At 44.2% G+C, this 19,814-nt stretch overlaps 1 long non-coding RNA gene across 1 annotated transcript in view; it reads left to right on the top strand.

Moving 5' to 3' along the window:
• LOC116969661 overlaps nucleotides 1-18,209 on the top strand; it is a 29,205-nt gene extending 10,996 nt beyond the window's left edge. The window contains exons 2-3 of the long non-coding RNA XR_004410886.1: nucleotides 1,559-1,563; nucleotides 17,964-18,209. This is a non-coding gene — a long non-coding RNA (uncharacterized LOC116969661). The remainder of the gene's footprint in view (nucleotides 1-1,558; nucleotides 1,564-17,963) is intronic.
• Nucleotides 18,210-19,814: the final 1,605 nt, after the last annotated feature.

Raw genomic sequence — 19,814 nt, 5'->3', positions numbered from 1 at the left:
GGTGAATCTGTGGAATTCTCTGCCGCAGAAGGTAGTTGAGGCCAGTTCATTGGCTATATTTAAGAGGGAGTTAGATGTGGCCCTTGTGGCTAAAGGGATCAGGGGGTATGGAGAGAAGGCAGGTACAGGATACTGAGTTGGATGATCAGCCATGATCATATTGAATGGCGGTGCAGGCTCGAAGGGCCGAATGGCCTACTCCTGCACCTATTTTCTATGTTTCTCTGTAAACTACATACATATAGCCCTCACTCAGTGGACGTCAGGAAAGGCTTTGGAGTTTAGATACGTTTTTAGTCGATTAAAGGAGTCGATGGAGAGGGCAGTTCTGATGGGAAGGGGATGCTGTTCCACAGTCTACGAGCTGCAACTGCAAAGGCGCGATAGATCGCCCCAAAGCTTATGCCTAGACCGCGGGATAATCTGCAGCCCCAAATCGGCCGATCTGAGTGAGGTGGAGTAGTGGGTGGGAGGACTTTGAATGTAGGAGGAGCCAAGCCATTGAAGGCTTTGTAGACATAGAGGAGGGTCTTGAAATGTATACGAAACCGCACAGGGAGCCAGTGGGGAGAGGCCAGGATCGGGGTGAATGGGTTCCTTTTTCGGGTGCCCGTCAGGAGGATCGCTGCGGCATATTGAACCAATTGCAGGCGCGACAGGGAAGATTGGCTGTTGCCATCGTAAACAGAGTTGCAGTAATCCAGGCGGGAGAAGATAAATGTGTGGATGATCTTTTCGAGGTCATCAAAGTGGAGGAATTGTTTTATTTTAGCTATCGTCCGAAGCTGAAAGAAGCTAGCTTTTACCACGGCATTGCCTTGTTTGTCAAATTCCAGTGCTGAGTCAAATATCACGCCGAGGTTTTTGACGTGAGGTTTGAGTAGTGGGGTTAGGCTTCCAATGCTGCCTGCTATCATTATGATTGAGTCCGAGGGGCCGAGAAGGATGACATCAGACCTACTCTCGTTTAGTTGGAGGAAGTTCTGGGACCTCTAGCACTTTATATCCTCGAGGCAGCGGGTAAGGTTACTCAGATTTGATTGGTTTGGGGTTTCAGGGGGAGATAGAGTTGTGTATCGTCTGTGTAGCAATGGAAGGAAATGCAGTGCCTGTCAATGACTTGGCCTAAGGGGAGCATATACAGGGAGAAGAGAATGGGGCCAAGGATGGAACGTTGTGGAACCCCACAGCAGAGATTAGCAGAGATTAGAGATTGTAAGTTTCTATAATACCCCCCTCAATATTCTAAATTCTAGCGAGTACAAGCGGAGTCTATCCAGTATTACATCATATGAACGTCCTGACATCCCTGGAATCAATCTGGTGAACCTTCTCTGTACTCCCTCTATGGCAAGAATGTCCTTTCTCAGATTAGGAGACCAAAACTGTACGCAATACTCCAGGTGTGGTCTCACCACGCCCTGTACAACTGCAGTAGAACCTCCCTGCTCTTAGACTCAAATCCTTTTGCTATTAATGCTGACATGCCATTAGTTTTCTTCACTATCTGCTGCACCTGCATGCCGAATTTTAATGACTGGTGTACCATGACACCCAGGTCTCGTTGCATCTCCCCTTTTCCTAATCGGCCACCATTCAGATAACAGTCTACTTTCCTGTTATTGTCACCAAAGTGGATAACCTCCCATGTTTCCACATTATACTGCATCTGCCATGCATTCGCCCACTCACCCATCCTAAACACTCCACCTTGTAGCCTCCTAGCATCCTCCTCACAGAAAGCACTGCCCCCCAGCTTCGTGTCATCCGCAAACTTGGAGACGTTGCATTTATGTCACATGGACTGTCTTCCTCGGATGGTCACGTCGCACAGACACTTTAGTCTGTTTGATCTGTTTTTACTAATTTACCGTTGTAATGTTATTTTTACAAACCATGTTCTCGGGGTATATAAATCTAAATGTTATTAGTTACTTAAGTTATGGCATCGGATGGAAGCTGCATACCAAATCTCTTTGCACATGTGCAATGACAATAAAATATAGTATTATTATTATTATTATTATTATTATTATTATTATTATTATTATTATTATTATTATTATTATTATTATTATTATAATAATAATTATTATTATTATTATTATTATTATTATTGTTGTTACTATTATTATTATTATTATTATTATTATTATTATTATTATTATTGTTATTATTATTGTTATTATTATTGTTAATTCCCTCGTCCAAATTATTAATACATATTGTAAATAGCTGGGATCACAGCGCTGCCTGCCATTCTGAAAATGACCCGTTTACTCCCACTTTGCTTCCTGTCTGCCAGCCATTTCTCTATCCACATCAATACTGAAGCCCCAATACCGTGTGTTTTAAGTTTGCATGCTAATCTCTTATGTGGGACCTTGTCGAAAGTCTTCTGAAAGTCCAGATATAACACATCCACTGGTTCTCCCTTGTTACATCCTCGAAAAATTATATAAGAATCGTCAGACATGATGTACCTATGCTGACTTTGCTGACTTTGTCCAATGCTTTCACCACTTTCCAAATGTGCTGCAATCCCATCTTTAATAACTGACTCTGGCAGTTTCCCCACTACCGATGTTAGACTAACTGGTCTATAATTCCCCGTTTTCTCTCTCCCTCCCTTTTTAAAACGTGGGGTTACATTAGCTACCCTTGGCTTGACTTGACTTGAAACGAATTGATTGACGTGAAATGGATTGACTTGACTAGGAATGGATTGACTTGAAATTGATTGATTTGAATTGAAATTGATTGACTTCACTTGAAATGGATTGACGGCTTGACTTGAAATGGATTGACGGCTTGTCTTGAAATGGATTGATTTGAAATGGATTGACATCACTTCACTTCACATGAAATGGATGGACTTGACGTGAAATGGATTGACTTGACGACTTGAAATAGATTCACTTGAAATGGATTGACTTGACTTGACTTGAAATGTCCAGCCCAGGTGCGAACCGTCCTGTTTGTACTGGTCCCGCCTTCCCCAGAACTGGTTCCAATGCCCTAGCAATTTGAATCCCTCCCAATTGCACCGTTTTTCAAGCCAGGTATTCATCTGCAATATCCTCCTATTTCTACTCTGACTAGCACGTGGCACTGGTAGTAATCCAGAGATTATTACCTTTGAGGTCCTACTTTTAAGTTTATCGCCTAGCTCCCTAAATTCACCTTGTATGACCTCATCCCGTTTTTACCTATGTCGTTGGTGCCAATGTGCACCACGACAACTGGCTGTTCACCCTCCCCATCCAGAATGTTCTGCAGCCGCTCAGTGACATCCCTGACCCTTGCATCAAGGAGCCTACATACCACCCTCGTCCGCAGAAACGCTTAGCTATTCCCCTTATAATAGAATCCCCTATTACGGAAGACCTTCCATTCTTTTTCCTCCCGTCCTGTGCCGCAGAGCCACCCACGGTGCCATGAACTTCGCTTCTGCTGCCTTCCGCTGATGAGCCATCTCCCCCAACAGTATCCAAAATGGTATATCTGTTTAGGATGGATATGGCCGCAGGGGACTCCTGCATTATCTGCCTACTGCTACGCTGGCCAGTGGCCACCCGTTCCCATTCTGTCCCCTTAATTTTTACCTGCGGTGTGGCCAACTCACTGTACGTGCTATTCACCAATTTCTCAGCATCGTGGATGATCCAGTGTGAATCCAACCGCAGCTCCAATCGTACAATGCGGTCTGCCAGGAGCTTCAACTCGACACACTTCCTGCAAACGTAGTCACCAGGGACACCGACCATATCCCTGATCTTCCACATGTTGCAGGATGAAAAAACCATGGGGCTGATCTCAACTGACATGGCTTACCCCCAAAATAAATCAACTCACTCCCACTGTAAAAATCTTAATCCTTTAAACTGTACCTTTACTAAAAAGCACTGTACCCTTAACTCACTGTACCCTTAACTCACTGAACCATTAATTCACTGTAACCTTAATTCACTGTAACCCTTAATTCACTGTAACCCTTAACTCACTGTAACCCTTAACTCACTGAACCCTTAACTCACTGAACCCTTAATTCACTGTAACCTTAATTTACTGTAACCTTAATTCACTGTAACCCTTAATTCACTGTAACCTTAATTCACTGAACCCTTAGAAACATAGAAACATAAAAATTAGGTGCAGGAGTAGGCCATTCGGCCCTTCGAGCCTGCACCGCCATTCAATATGATCATGGCTGATCATCCAACTCAGTATCCCGTACCTGCCTTCTCTCCATACCCTCTGATCCCCTTAGCCACAAGGGCCACATCTAACTCCCTCTTAAATATAGCCAATGAACTGGCCTCGACTACCCTCTGTGGCAGGGAGTTCCAGAGATTCACCACTCTCTGTGTGAAAAAAGTTCTTCTCATCTCGGTTTTAAAGGATTTCCCCCTTATCCTTAAGCTGTGACCCCTTGTCCTGGACTTCCCCAACATCGGGAGCAATATTCCTGCATCTAGCCTGTCCAACCCCTTAAGAATGTTGTAAGTTTCTATAAGATCCCCTCTCAAACTCCTAAATTCTAGAGAGTATAAACCAAGTCTATCCAGTCTTTCTTCATAAGACAGTCCTGACAGCCCAGGAATCAGTCTGGTGAACCTTCTCTGCACTCCCTCTATGGCAATAATGTCCTTCCTCAGATTTGGAGACCAAAACTGTACGCAATACTCCAGGTGTGGTCTCACCAAGACCCTGTACAACTGCAGTAGAACCTCCCTGCTCCTATACTCAAATCACTTAATCACCTTAATTCACTGTAACCCTTAACTCACTGAACCCTTAACTCACTGAACCCTTAATTCACTGTAACCTTAACTCACTGAACCCTTAATTCACTGAACCCTTAACTCACCGAACCCTTAACTCACTGAACCCTAAACTCACTGAACCCTTAATTCACTGCAACCTTAACTCACTGAACCCTTAATTCACTGAACCCTTAACTCACTGAACCCTTAACTCACTGTACCCTTAACTCACTGAACCCTTAATTCACTGAACCCTTATCTCAATGTACCCTGAACTCACTGTACCCTTAACTCACTGAACCCTTAACTCACTGTATCATCAACTCACTGTACACTTAACTCACTGAACCCTCAACTCGAAAGCAGAAATACAAACCTGGGGTTGCTCCTAACCAGCTGCTTCCTCTAGTCCGCTTCCATCAATCAGTGGCTTCATCCAGACGACTTATTTTGAAGTGTGATGGAACGTTGCATCCGTTCCTGGGCCTCCTGGGACTGTCATATGCTGAGAGAATGGGGCCGCTGGGCTTGTATAGAAGGATGAGAGGTGATCTTATTGAAACATATAAGAATATTAAGAGTTTGGACATGCTAGAGGCAGCAAACGTGTTCGTGATGTTGGGGAAGTCCAGAACCATTGGCCACAGTTTAAGAATAAGGGGTAAGCCATTTAGAACGAAAACGAGTAAACTTTCTTTCTCACATAGAGTTGTGAGTCTGGGGAGCTCTCTGGGGAGGGCGGTGGAGTCCGGTTCTCTGGTTACTTTATCTGGATACTTTCAAGAGAGAGCTAGATAGAGCTCTTAAAGATAGCGGACTCAGACGATACGGGGAAAAGGCAGGAACGCGGTACTGATTAGGGATGATCACATTGAATGGCCGTGCTAACTCGAAGTGCCGAATGGCCATCCCCAGAACGTATTCTCTATTATCCATTGTCACTCATAACTATGGCTCAAATGAGAATAGCACAGTGAGACAATCTCGTAGAGTGTCGCACGTTTTCACGAACATTCATAGAACTTCGTAGAACTTAGTGTATACTGATAACTCTCTCTGAGGATCCACATTTTGCCCGCATTCACACCACTTACGGTTTGTGCAACCCGCGTCTCATTGGTTACATGCGGATTTGATAACTTTGAAATGATACACATAACAATTAAACACTTTTGCTTTAACTCTCATAATATATAAGACTTTGGGTTAAATATATTACAAACTTGCCCAAGTTTTTTATGACTTCAATAATTTGCGACGTCACCTTTACATCCAAGATCTCCCGGGGTGGGTGTTCTCCGCTGCGGGTATTCGATGGAACACTTCCCTGAAATTCCCAAGGATGTGGATTTAATCGCGGTTCACTAATGGACAATTGAGCACAGGTTATTTCCCAACTATCTTGTCTGTCCCTATCAGAAACCCAATGTTCGAACTGGTCCGTCCATCACCTTCCCAAAGGATTGTCTTTAGATTATTATTTAAGAAGGCACTGCAGATGCTGGAAAATCGAAGGTAGACAAAAATGGTGGAGAAACTCAGCGGGTGCGGCAGCACTTGTGGAGCAAAGGAAATAGGCAACGTTACGGGACGAAACCATTCTTCAGACTGATTAAGGGTTTCGTCCCGAAACGTTGCCTATTTTCTACCCTCCATAGATGCTGCGGCACCCGCTGAGTTTCTCCAGCATTTTTGTCTTTAGATTATTGATTCGCTGTGGATCATGCAAACCCCGTGACGTGTGCCATCCCTTATTTGGCCAACCTCGTTTTTTTTATGTCAACCGCGATCACTGGCTAAATCATCGGCGGAAATGACTCGGAAAGCCAAGCGGATATTTGGGAAACGTGTCGTTTAGATGCTCTGTGAATTTCCCGTTCCCCAGCCATGGTGTTCCTCTGATCACTCACACTGAAAAATGATATTTAATGCGAAATTAACCTTGGAGTCAAGGAAAGACGTGTGTCGACGGCACAGGAACTAACTGAGTCGGGCTACCCACCGAGCAGTTTTAGAATAATTTAATTTAATTTACCAGGGGATATACACTAATTTGGACAACTAGAGTGACAACATGGGATGAGCAGTATCCAACTAAATGCCCCGTATTTGCAACGAAGCTACTGTTGGAGACAGTGCGGTAAAATAAGCGGGACAGCGGAGAAGAGTATCGCAGCTACTAGAGCGTCCGCTCCATGACCCTATAGACCCGGGTTCAATCCTAACCCCACCTGCTGGCTTGTGCACTTTGCGCTTTCTCTCTGTGACCACATTGGTTTAGCCCGAAAGATTCCGTTAGCTTCCAATGACAAGCAATGTGGACGTTGTGCGTCCTCTGTGAATTCCCCTGATTGTGCCGCTTAATTTCGATTGTGGGGAAGGGCACTGGGATTAATCCAATGTATGTAGAATATAATAAATGTCAGATTAGTGTAAGTAGATGGCTGATGCTTAGCGCGGTCACATTGGGTGCCGAACCTGTTTGCGTAATGCAGATCAACAGGTCTGATTCTAATATTTGATTATGGTGCTTTAAATGTTCCGCTTTTCATCAGTTTTCAGTGTTTAATGAATCTTATCAGTCGAGCAAGGGGATATGTTAACACAGTCAACAATTGCTTTCTAAACATCGTCTGTGTCACGGCATATATGCACGTGTTAGTGCAACTGCTCAGTAATTGAAGCATAAATCCTATTTCCGATACAAAAGTAGGAAGGTCAAGGGCACAAGCTCCAAAATAACACAAACGTCTACTTATTACATACAAGGAAAATATCGACCATAACAGAATGAAATTTCCGGAGATAAATAACAACAATATCACGGATTTCCTTCGATTTATAATTTCAGGATCACTGGAGCTCTTCGAATTTTTCTGGTTCCGGAGTCTCCTGCGGACTCTGCTGGCGACCACAATGTGTCTAACTGTTAAAGCATTGAGCAGCAGAATCAATACAAACGGGACACCGGGGGTGAGAAGATAATGAAGAAACTCAATCGTTGTCCAGGTCAGTGAAACCATAACACGTATTTCCATGTAACAAAACCAGGGAGTATTCGCCAATCTGTACCAATCTGTGTACATAAAATACCAGAAAACATTCTTTACACTGCTCAATGCACTCACCGTGCCCAGAACCACAGTCGCCGTTTTCTCGGTGCAATATCTATGCTTCAGCTGTTGGCTACAGATGGCAACAAATCTGTCAAAGGTGAATGAGACGGTGAACCACACAGAACAGTCGGTCACTGCGTAAAGCAGGACGGCGTGGATATTACACAGGGGGATGAACTGCACAAATGTTATATAATGAGCAATCGGAATCTGTCTCAATATCAGGTCAAAGATAATGACCAGTAGATCCGCCGCTGCCATGGCCACCAGGTAGCGGGTCACACATCTGGAGAGATCACACTTTCCTCGACACAGGACCACAATTGTCACCAGGTTCACTGTGATGCAAAAACAATGATCATATTTCAAGGGCAAGGTGATTGCAAACTCCGCATTATGTGCTTTACATGAGTTAAACGCCGTGAACAAACACACTTTACTTGGATGAAGATCATCAACGATTTCAACATTACATCTGTGATTCCGGAAGCAAAGAACAATGTTATGGGTCTCAATGAATACAGTTAATAATACGATATGGTCAATGCACTGATGAATATAAACATCTATTGCAACAACGCGGTCGGTTATGTTGTGTGAATGCGTGTAGATTACCCCAGACATGTGGTTCAGTATAGGACAAGACCCGAAATTACATTGGCGTGAATCAGATTGGTTTAGCATGCAGTTGGTAAGTATCGATTAACTTCCATTTTGCAATTCACTCAGATGGTGCCTATTGACGTTATCTGAAGGGAATGTGTGATTTATGGTATATTTGAGCTTGGAGTAGATCTGCAATTGAGGAGGGAGTACTGTGATATCAAACGATTGCACAATTGTCAAGTTACACAGAGATCATTTTGAGATGTAACAATGCCCGTTGTCCTCACACTGTGAAGTACATCACATAGTACCACGGTGCGGTGGAACTTTCTGTTACCCAGAGATCATATAGAGAGGTAACAAAGCCCGTTCTCCTCACGCTGTGAAGTACATCCCACAGTACCACGTTGCGGTGGAACATTCTTTTCAAATTAATTTTTGGAAATCACACAATCTAACTAAACGGCAAACATGAAATTATATCTGGAACGCAGATTTTAATTCCAATGTAACCAGAGAAAATGTCAGTTGATGCAAAGAGAAGACTGGGATGATTTCGACAGAAGCATGATTCGGTTCGAGATGTTTAATCATTCCATTGAGTCTGCAGTTGTAGACGCTCTCCGCAATTCAACCGAGCCTGCTGTGTTAATGTAAGCCAGGAAATCACCCAGTGAAAGGGCACTGAATTGAAACATTGGCCGGCACAGCTGCTGCCCCACTTACTGATGGGTTTCCTTTAACATTTAGCATTTGCCCCATCCACTGTGACTTTGTACGTTCCATCATTTCAGCTGGAACTGGACCATGGGTCATAATGGACGCAACACAACGTGACTGTGCTCGATATTAACCAATGCCAACACCGAGAAGTTGCTGATCTCACTTCGTTTAATCCTGTAAAATGCGATGTTCAAAGTGTCTGTCACAGCAAGAATCGCTCGCGCCTCAATAATTCCTCGGCAGAATGTAATTACAGAACTTGAAATTAAAGAGGGAGTTTCGAGAGACAAACAGCCAGATACTCAAATATTCACACCGTAAACGACAGCTCTCATTACTTACCCGGGACACCGAGAATAGCCAGGATCGGGTAGTATATCTTTTCAATCTCATATATGATTCTAAATATATCATATACGCCCATCTCCTTGTCACCGCTTATACTCCAATGGATTCTAGGTGAATACCTTATTTCATTATGGAATGGCTGACTGGAAAATGTTCCTTTATTTGAAGGAAAGGGGATGTCCCTGCGGGGCGGTTGTGTGTCGTTAAATCCATGTTGATCAAAGTCACTGAACAAAGCTCTGGTCGCATAATATTGTGAAGGAAGTACCACGTGGTTATTCACGTCATGCTCCACAACGCTGAACAATTGTTCGGGCACTTCGGAGAAAGCAAATATTCACCGCACAAGTGTTCACCCGCCATCGCGATTTCTACAAACCGTTCCTCTCCCATCTTCAGCCGATTGGGCTTTATCTGTCAAAGTTCAATCAAATCCTAAATATCTAAATGGAGCGTTGCATATCGAACCCTCTACTTTTTGCGTTTGCTTTCGCCATCTATATTTGTACATGAAAAACTTCCCACATTAGTGACAAGAGCCACATCAAGTGTGCGTTCGCTGTGATAATTAAGCTTTGAGAGGTCCACAGCTCCATCAACAGCGGTTCTTTAAATGCCCGTTCGCTGAATTACCTTGCCTCAAAAATGGCAACTCCTACACCGAGAATCATATATTATTTGGTCTGACTATATTGTTAACGTTAACGTGATCCCCATGGATATTTTGAAATATTTTTTAACTGACTGCCTCACGAGATTATTCCTTTAAATCGCAGCCAGTAGTGGCTGACAGGCATATAGTCATAGACAGCGTGGAAATAGGCTCTTCGGCCCAATCTGCCCACAACGGCCAACATGTCATCGCTATACTAGTCCCACCTACCCGCGTGATGTCCATATCAATCTAAATCTGTACTGTCTATTGTTATATTGAGATCGGCAGAATGGATAAAAATTTACATGCAGGTTGCCTGGATCACGAGAGAGGGTTTTGTTACGCAACATTCCCTGCTTATATACAACACCACTCACGGACATATACATGAATATGCATGAATACATTACACTGCTCTCCTTTTTTAAGAATTAAATCTAAGTACACAGTTACAAGTTTGTTGTTGTGATACTTGATTTAAACCAGTATTCATGAAATATTAAATGATAAACATAATATATTTATTTTACATATTTACACATTTTCGCTTTACCTAGGCAGTGAGTTACTTAACTTACAAACCTAAACTGATTACTGGTTTACGGATCATGCCTGGTCGTCTAGCAATACACACAGGTGTAACAGCTTTAGGTGTTGACTCAACTGCAGGCTTGTTTGGCTCTGTTTTAGTACCCTGACTTTGACCAGAGGGATCCATTTCTTTGTCTGTAGTAACTGAACTTTGTGTTTCAATCACAGTGGTCTCCTCCAACTCACTTTCAGATAAAGGCTCAGGGATTAGGACTTCATGCTCAGTTTTTGTTTAATCTTTGGCTAGAATGATTTGATCAACATGAACACTTTTGTTCCTATCTCCAACTTCAACTAAGCATCTTATTGTTCCACACACTTCCACTATTTTCCCTACATCCCATATTTCTCGACAGGACTGGTTGGGAGGACTGAGAACACGAACCTGATCATCTGGCTTGAAGTACCTCTTCTTTTAGAGGTGGGCGTCAAAATGGTGTTTTTGCTCAACTCTCAAGATCAAATTGTGTTGAACAAGACTTAGGCGTATTCTTAGCCGTCTCTTCATCAATAGTTCAGCGGGTGAGTAACCTGTTGTTGTGTGTAGTGTGGTTCTGTAGTTCAGCAAGAAACTAGCCAAACGATGCCTCATGCTGAGCTTTGAACTACACTGCAAAACCTGTTTCTTTAAAGCATCTTGACAACTCTAACATATCTTTCCGCTGCCCCGTTGAAAGCTGGATGGTATGCGAGAACAGGTGCGTGTTTGTTCCGCTGCATGAACTCTTTAAACCGCTCTGAACGAAATTGTGGACAGTTATCAGAAACAAGTTCTTCCGGTAAACTATGGCATGTAAAAATGCATCTCAGCTCATCTATGGTACGCTCAGTAGTCAAGTCAAGTCAAGTCAAGTCAAGTCAAGTCAAGTTTATTCGTCACATACACATACGATATATGCAGTGCATGACCCCATATGCTTAACCTCAATCCATTTGGAATGACTATCTACCAGCACCAGAAAGTGATCATTACCCTTTTCACTAAAATCTACACGAACTCTCTGGGAAGGTCTACTTGACCATGACCAGGGTTGCAGTAGTGTTTTTGGTGGTTTACTCCAGCAATTTGGCAGGCGCTACATTTGCTCACCAATGACTCGATGTCACTGTCAATACCAGGCCAATCCACAAAACGTCTGGCAATTCATGCTTACAATGCCTGGATGTGCGGCATGCAGTTCTTTCCTAATGTTGTTTCTCTACGACTCTGGTACAACCACTCTGTAACCCCACTTACTGAACCCCTGCTCACATGATAATTCATGGCGTCGATTATGGAAAGGCTTCAGCTCTGAGTTCAGAACTGAGTTCAATCCACTATGGATTCCGGTCCATCTGTTCAATGTCTGTTCATAGGCCCACCAGCACAGTGTCTTTCTTTGTTTCTGCTACAATTACCATTGCAGTCACTGGAAAGTCTTAATCTACAACTTTCAGTGTGTAGATTGAGTTCTCACTTCCCACGTCAGAGTTCTCATGGGGCAACTGTGACAACGCATTTGCAACTGCGGTTCACTTGGAGCTTCTATGTTCAACGTTGTAGATATACTCGGACAGCGAAATTGCCCAGCGCTGCATCCTTGATGCCGCCATGGAAGTTATAGCTGACTTGGTACCAAGTATCACTAGTAGCGACTTGTGATTAGTCACTTGGGTGAATGGTCTGCTGAGAAGAAACTGATGGAATTTCTTGATTCCGAACACGATGCAGAGTGCTTCCTTTTCTATCTGCGCATGGTTGCGTTCACTCGATGACAGGGTGCTGGATGCAAAAGCAATATACTTTTCCTGCCCGTCATTCATTATGTGGGAGATCACTGCACCTACACCATAACTTGAAGCATCACAAGCAAGTTTCATCTCGTGTGTCGTATCGCTGTGAACAAGAAGTTTGTCACTTGTCAAGGTCTCCTTGCAGATGTCAAATGCGCGTTGCGGTTCCTTTCCCCACGTCCATTTCACATCTTATGTAGCAGATGATGTAGTGGCTTTAGCACAGTTGCTACATATGGAAGGAATCGTGCATAGAACAGCACCATCCCACGGAATGATCGTAACTCTGACACATTGTTGGGTTTTGGAGCATTTACTATTGCTTCAACTATCGGCGAAGTCTGTTGTCATCTCCTTTGAATCCAAGGTAGACCAACTTTGACTGTGCAAATGTACATTTACGTTGTCGCAGTATGACATTGTGGCAGTTCAGTCGTGTGAGAACATTCTCAACGATTTCCAGATGTTCTACCATGCCTTCTGTGAATGTCACAGGTCATCCTAGTTGCACACACAGTGTGGAATGCCTTGTAACATTTTGTCCATCACAGACTGGAAATGTTTTGGGGAAGATTTCACACCGTAAGGCAGCTTTGTGCATGAATACAAGTCCTTATGTGTGTTGATAGTCGTACTGCTGACTTTCCTTGTCAATATTGAGTTGGTCAGAAGCGTGAGACAAGTCCAGTTTAGTGAAGACTCTTGTTCCGCTAACTTTGCGCAAAGATCTTGCGAGGTTGGTAACGGATGTTATTTGTCATCAACGGCTTGGTTGATTGTGACTTTGTAGTCACCACATACTCGAAAAGTGTTGTCGGCCTTGGGTACGGCCACAATTGGCGTTGCCCAGTTACTCTGGTCTGTCTTCACAAGTACTCCATTACGCCCTAATTGAATTGAATTGAATTGATAGAATTGATAGAATTTATTGCCACACAACCAGGGTCGGTGGAATTTTGTGTTGTCAGCAGCGGTACAATAATAAAGAACACACAACCACAATAAAAATATAACACAAACATCCACCACAGCATTCATCACTGTGGTGGAAGGCACATAAGTTGGCCAGACCTTCTCCATTTCCCCCCGTGGTCGGGGACCTCCACCCTCCGCAGCCGTTGCTGCAGGCGTCCAGATGGTAAGGGACAAAGTCAAAGCCAAGGTAAGTCCAGGATCGGCTCTTCCCCACCGGAGACCGCGGCTTCAGGCTGGTGTAGGCCGCAGGCCGGCGGTCGAAGATTTAAGGTTTCCGCCGCGCCGCGCCGCAGCCAGAAGCACCGCAGACCACAGGGCCGGTGGTCGAAGCTCCCCTCCAGGGGTGATGGTAAGTCCATGCCGGACACGCGGTAGAAGTTGGCCGCGGGCCGGCAGTGATGGCTTCTTCTACCCCCGGGTCCCCCGCGAGGGATCCCGGGCTGTAGACGCCGCGCCAGCTGGAGCTGTGCAGACCGCGGCTTCAGGCTGCCGGCTGCCGCGGGCCAGCGTAACGGAGCGCTCCCCTCCAGCGAGCCTTAGCGAGGGCTCACCCGCTCCACGCCGAGCTGCGCCTGCCGCTGAAGCCCCGGGCGTGTCTCCGGGAAAGGCCGCGCCGATCCTTGCTGTTAGGCCACGATCTGCCGAGTTCAACCTCCACTTGTTGCATTAGTGCATATAGTACAGGTCTTGGTCGACAATGAAATACGTTTCACATCTTGCCTAAGTGGAATGTGTGCAGAGTACCCTGTAATTTGCATGTACCAGTCAGCACAAATGTTTGCATGTTTGCTTGTAACGTTTTCATGACGTGATTTGGACAAATCGACTCTGAAAATGTTCTTCCAGTCTAACTCTAATCTAATCAGCCAATCCTTTCCAAGGAGGGTTGGTTTATTTCTGTAGCTGGCCACTATGATGGGCAGTGTTACTGACTGACCATAATGCTGAACTTTACAGTTCATTTGTCCACAAGTCTCCAAAACTTCGCCCGAGTAGGTTCTCAGCTTGACCTTACTCTCAAACAATGGTGTCTGTGGGAACTGTGTTTCGTTCAGGTCTTTGCTCATGACCGAACAATCTGCTGCCGCGTCAATACACGTATCCTTTAACTGTTCATTCATCAATAGTTTCGTACGAAAGTCCTTGCATTGGCTGGTTGTAGGCCTATCTATTTTGTTTGCCTACAACCCAAGTTCATTTCTATCTGAGTTCATCTCCAGGTTGTGAACTAATTTCTGGTGTTGTCGCTTGATTCCCGCAGATTGTTGGTTCCCTGCGTTATGCTTGGCCCGACATGCTGGGGTGATATGGCCTTATTTTCCAGCAGTTATAGCACTTGGCCATTTTGAACTGACACAATTGGGATGAGTGATTACCGTTGCAACGATAACAACTGGCTGAACTCGCCATACTTTGGTTTTGGTTTAACACCTCTTGCTTTGACCATAGCCTTGTGACTGTAAATGGCCACTGCAGTCCATGGTGGACGAAACTCGCGAGCATTCTTTGATGCCATCTGCATTGTTGCCAATCTTGCATGCTTTCTCGATTGTAAGATCTGGAGTGTTCACGAGTTTGGACTGAATTCGTTCATCCACTGGACCACAAACAAATCTGTCGCGTAGTGCGCATCCGAGAAAGGCTCCAAAGTTACAGTGCAAAGTTACGTTTTTCAAGGCAAACATGTAATAATTGATTGTCTTATTCAGCTTCTGGTTTATAGTGCCAAATGTATAGCGTTCTGCAATTTCCAGAGGGTTTGGGTTGAAGTGCTCCTCCAACTTCTTTATAATGTAATTGAATGGCACGTGTTTTGACATTAAGGGCGCAAGGAGATTCACGAGTGTGCCGTACACTTCAGGACCGATCTCCGTGAGCAGAATCGCTTTCATGCGTTCGCAAAGGGCCTTATTTGTTGCAGCCACTGTGTCTCCTTCACCAGTTAAAGGTTTTTATCATTTAAAAATAAATTGGGTAGTTATATGGATGGGAAAGGAATGGAGGGTTATGGTCTGAGCGCAGGTATATGGGACTAGGGGAGATTATGTGTTCGGCACGGACTAGAAGGGTCGAGATGGCCTGTTTCCGTGCTGTAATTGTGATATGGTTATATGGTTATTATGTTGTATGCCGTGAAAAACATGTTTGCTCTCTCCACATGGACGTCTCTCTCCACTTGTCAAAATTGCCAAGGTTTCCTATATAGCCCGTGGACGCTGCATCGTGTCGTTCTCTTCTATTTTGTCCGTTAAAAATACCATATTTCCTGTCTGTTCTGGTGTATCAATTCACCTAAAACTTAGCTGTACAAAGGCTCAAATTGAGCAACTCGACAAAAAAAATCTTACACAAACCCAAGGACGACATCTTGCCACACAGACATAATATAGAGAGAGCTTGACAAACTATCGACGATTTTCCAGCTGCTGTTTTAAACTACAGTCCCCTGCAGAGAAGGATCTGCGGCCTAACGTGTCCAGCTCGCAAACAACTGCGACACACTCCGTATTTACTGTTTAAAACGTTAAACAATACTGCATGTTGCACAACAGTCCTGCATTGTATTTAAAGGATGAGTTCACAAATTCTATCCCATCCTCGTCGCCAATTGTGTGATATTCCGGACGCCAGAATGAGTAACAAATTATACTCAGGTTGCCTGGATCACGAGAGAGAGGTTTACTACCCAACATCACCTGTTTATTTTGAACATCAACTCATTAACGTATACATGAATATGTATGAATACATTACACTGGTGAAACGTTATAGAAACATAGAGACATAGAAAATAGGTGCAGGAGTAGGCCATTCGGCCCTTCGAGCCTGCACCGCCATTCAATATGATCATGGCTGATCAGCCAACTCAGTATCCTGTACCTGCCTTCTCTCCATACCCCTGATCCCTTTAGCTACAAGGGCCACATCTAACTCCCTCTTAAATATAGCCAACGAACTGGCCTCAACTACCTTCTGTGGCAGAGAATTCCAGAGATTCACCACTCTCTGTGTGAAAAATGTTTTCCTCATCTCGGTCCTAAAAGATTTCCCCCTTATCCTTAAACTGTGACCCCTTGTTCTGGACTTCACCAACATCGGAAACAATCTACCTGTATCTAGCCTGTCCAATCCCTTAAGACCCCTTAAGAATGTTTGTAAGTTACACCCCGCTCGCATCCACTCCCTGCACACAATGGGTGTTATCACTGAAGGCATGTAACCTGCAAAGCCAAACGTCTTCGGGAGGATGGAAGAAGCCGAAGCAATTGGAGGAAACTCACAGGGAGGCAAGCAGTTGGTGCAAACGCGAAACAGATAGCACCTTAGGACAGGATCGAACCCGGAGTTTTGGCGCTGTGATTCAGTAGCTCTACTACCTTCGCCACTGCGACGACCTTGTGTATCTCGTGTAAGTCTCACATCACTACCCTCAATGCGTGTTTAATGGGGAAAGTAAGTCTGATTCAGTAACCACCGCTCTCACACTCGGTGCCTTCTTCACAATCTACTGTAACTAAATCTCAACTGTTCGATAAAGTATGTGTATAGAAGTTGGGAGGTCATGCTGCAGTTGTATAAGACGTTGGTGACAAGGCATTTAGAATATTGTGTTCTGTTCTGGGCACCATGTTATAAGAAAGATATTGTCAAGCTGGAAAAGGTTGAGAGACTATTTACGAGGATACTGCTAGGACTAGAGGGTGTGAGCTAGAGAGGGAGTTTGAGTACGCTGGATCTCTATTCCTTGTAGCGTAGGAGGATGACGGGTGACCTTATAGAGGTGTAGATATTCGTGAGAGGTCTATAATGGGTAGATTCACACTCTTGCCCATATTAGGGGAATCGAGGACCAGCAGACATAGGTTCAATATTAAGGGGGAAATATTTAATTGGATTTCGAGGGGTAACTTTTTCACACTAAGGGTGGTGGGTGTATGGAACAAGTTGCCACATGAAGTAGCTGAGACTGGGACTATCCCAACAACTAAGATACATTTCAACGGGTACATGGATAGGTCTGGTTTGGAGGGATATGGACCAAGCGCAGGCAGATGGGACCTGTGTAGCTGGAGCAGGTTGGTCGGTTGGGCCCAGTTGGGCTAAGCGCCTGTTTCCACAGTCTATCACTATGAATCCTTGACCCTTAAAGTGTCAGTAATTGGGGGGTATTTAGAGATGGTATTAAATGATTGAAAAGGAAAAGGAAAATACATTGACACATGAAGGGGCATATTATGGGAACTCGTTGGCCTAGAAGGCAAGAGGGGAGGGAAGCCTAGCACGTTTAAAGAACAGTGAGATGTGTACTTGAAGTCCTGTCAAGCGCAGGGCCACGGACCAGCGCAAACATTCACATGTTGGACTATTTGCATACGAGGGACCAAACGACCTCCTTTGTTGCTGAAAAAGCTGCTTGATTCCAACATCCTGCCAATCGACCTCTATTGCCGAAGGTCAATGGCAACCTTGATATGTATCTCACCCTAATTTGTCCCAAACTAACGTGTGTGGGTTAACGTCGTGCTGATATCGTATTAATCACACACTGAGTCGTTTGTTTATCGTCCGACAATTCGCGGTGAGTGGATGGATCCTGACACTAACACTCGACCAGTCACACGGTGAGCAGCGCGTGTCTGACATTAACCGGATTCAGAGGGAATAAGGTATACAAAAATGCTGGAGAAACTCAGCGGATGCAGCAGCATCTATGGAGCGAAGCAAATAGGCGACGTTTCGGGCCGAAACCCTTCTTCAGACTGGGAATAGACTGGCGTAAGCCTGCGAGCCCTCTAGTGGACATGTAGTGGAATAACAGGGCTGTTGAACTCAACCAGTTCTTCACTGGATTCCTAGTTTGATTTCCAGAAGGTCCCACCAGAAAACGGGGTTCGATTTTTGCACATAATGTCCATTGGTTCTAAAGCTTGCAAAAACATGTCTATTGGTTCAAAAGCTTGCAAAAAAGTCTCTATTCGTTCTAAAGGTTGCAAAAAATGTCTCTATTTGTTCTAAAGCTTGCAAAAAAAGTCTCTATTGGTTGTAAAGCTTGCAAAAAATGTCTCTATTGGTTCTAAAGCTTGCAAAAATATGTCTCTATTGGTTCTAATGCTTGCAAAAATATGTCTATTGGTTCTTAGCTTGCAAAATATGTCTATTGGTTCTAAAGCTTGCAAAAATATGTCTATTGGTTCTAAAGCTTGCAAAAAATGTCTATTGGTTCTAAGCTTGCAAAAAATGTCTATTGGTTCTAAAGCTTGCAAAACATGTCTATCGGTTCTAAATCTTGCAACGAAATGATTATTGGTTCTAAAGCTTGCAAAAAAATGACTACTGGTTAAAAAGCTTGCAAACAATGTCTATTGGTTCTAAAATGCTTGCACAAAATGTCTATTGGTTCCAAAGCTTGCAAAAAAAGTCTATAGGTTCTAAAATGGTTCATACTAGCGCTCCAGAAAGCCCCCCCTCCCCTCCCTCCCCCTCCCCCTCCGGGTTGGCTTGGCTTGGGTGTGTCTTGAAATTGAAAGACACCATTTACTACAAATGGTGGCATGAAGTTGAAAGGCACTATTACTGCAAATGGTGGCTTGGGTGTGGCTTGAAGTTGAAAGGCACTACTTAATGCAAATTGGGGGGGGGGGGCGTGGGTGCATTGGCTTGAAGTTGAAAGGCACTATTACTGCAAATGGTTTGGTTTCATTGGCTTGAAGTTTGGCTTGAATGCTTGGTTTCTTTGGCTTGAAGTTGAAAGGCACTACTTACCGCAAATGGTGGCTTGGTTGTTTTGGCTTGAAGCTGAAAGGCACTACTTACTGCAAATGGTGGCTTGGGTGTGGCTTGAAGTTGAAAGACACCACTTACTGTAAATGGTGGCATGAAGTTGAAATGCACTAATTACTGCAAATGGTGGATTGGTTGCTTTGGCTTGAAATTGAAAGGCACTACTTCCTGCAAATGGGGGGCGTGGGTGTGGCTTGAAGTTGAAAGTCATTACTGCAAATGGTGGCATGAAGTTGAAAGGCACTGCAAATGGTGGCTTGGGAGCTTTGGTTTGAAGTTGAAAGGCACTATTACTGCAAATGGTGGCATGAAGTTGAAAGACACTACTTACTGCAAATGGTGGCTTAGGTGCTTTGGCGTGCAGTTGAAAGACAGTACTTACTGCAAATAGTGGCTTGGGTGCAATTGCTTGAAGTTGAAAGGCGTTACTTACAGCAAATGATGGCATGAAGTTGAAAGGCACTACTTACTGCAAATGGG

The sequence above is a fragment of the Amblyraja radiata genome, unplaced genomic scaffold (assembly GCF_010909765.2).
Source record: "Amblyraja radiata isolate CabotCenter1 unplaced genomic scaffold, sAmbRad1.1.pri S96, whole genome shotgun sequence".
In the NCBI taxonomy this organism is placed as follows: domain Eukaryota; kingdom Metazoa; phylum Chordata; class Chondrichthyes; order Rajiformes; family Rajidae; genus Amblyraja; species Amblyraja radiata.
The sequence above is the reverse complement of the archived record's forward strand: the minus strand, read 5'-3'. Positions and strand labels throughout refer to the sequence as shown.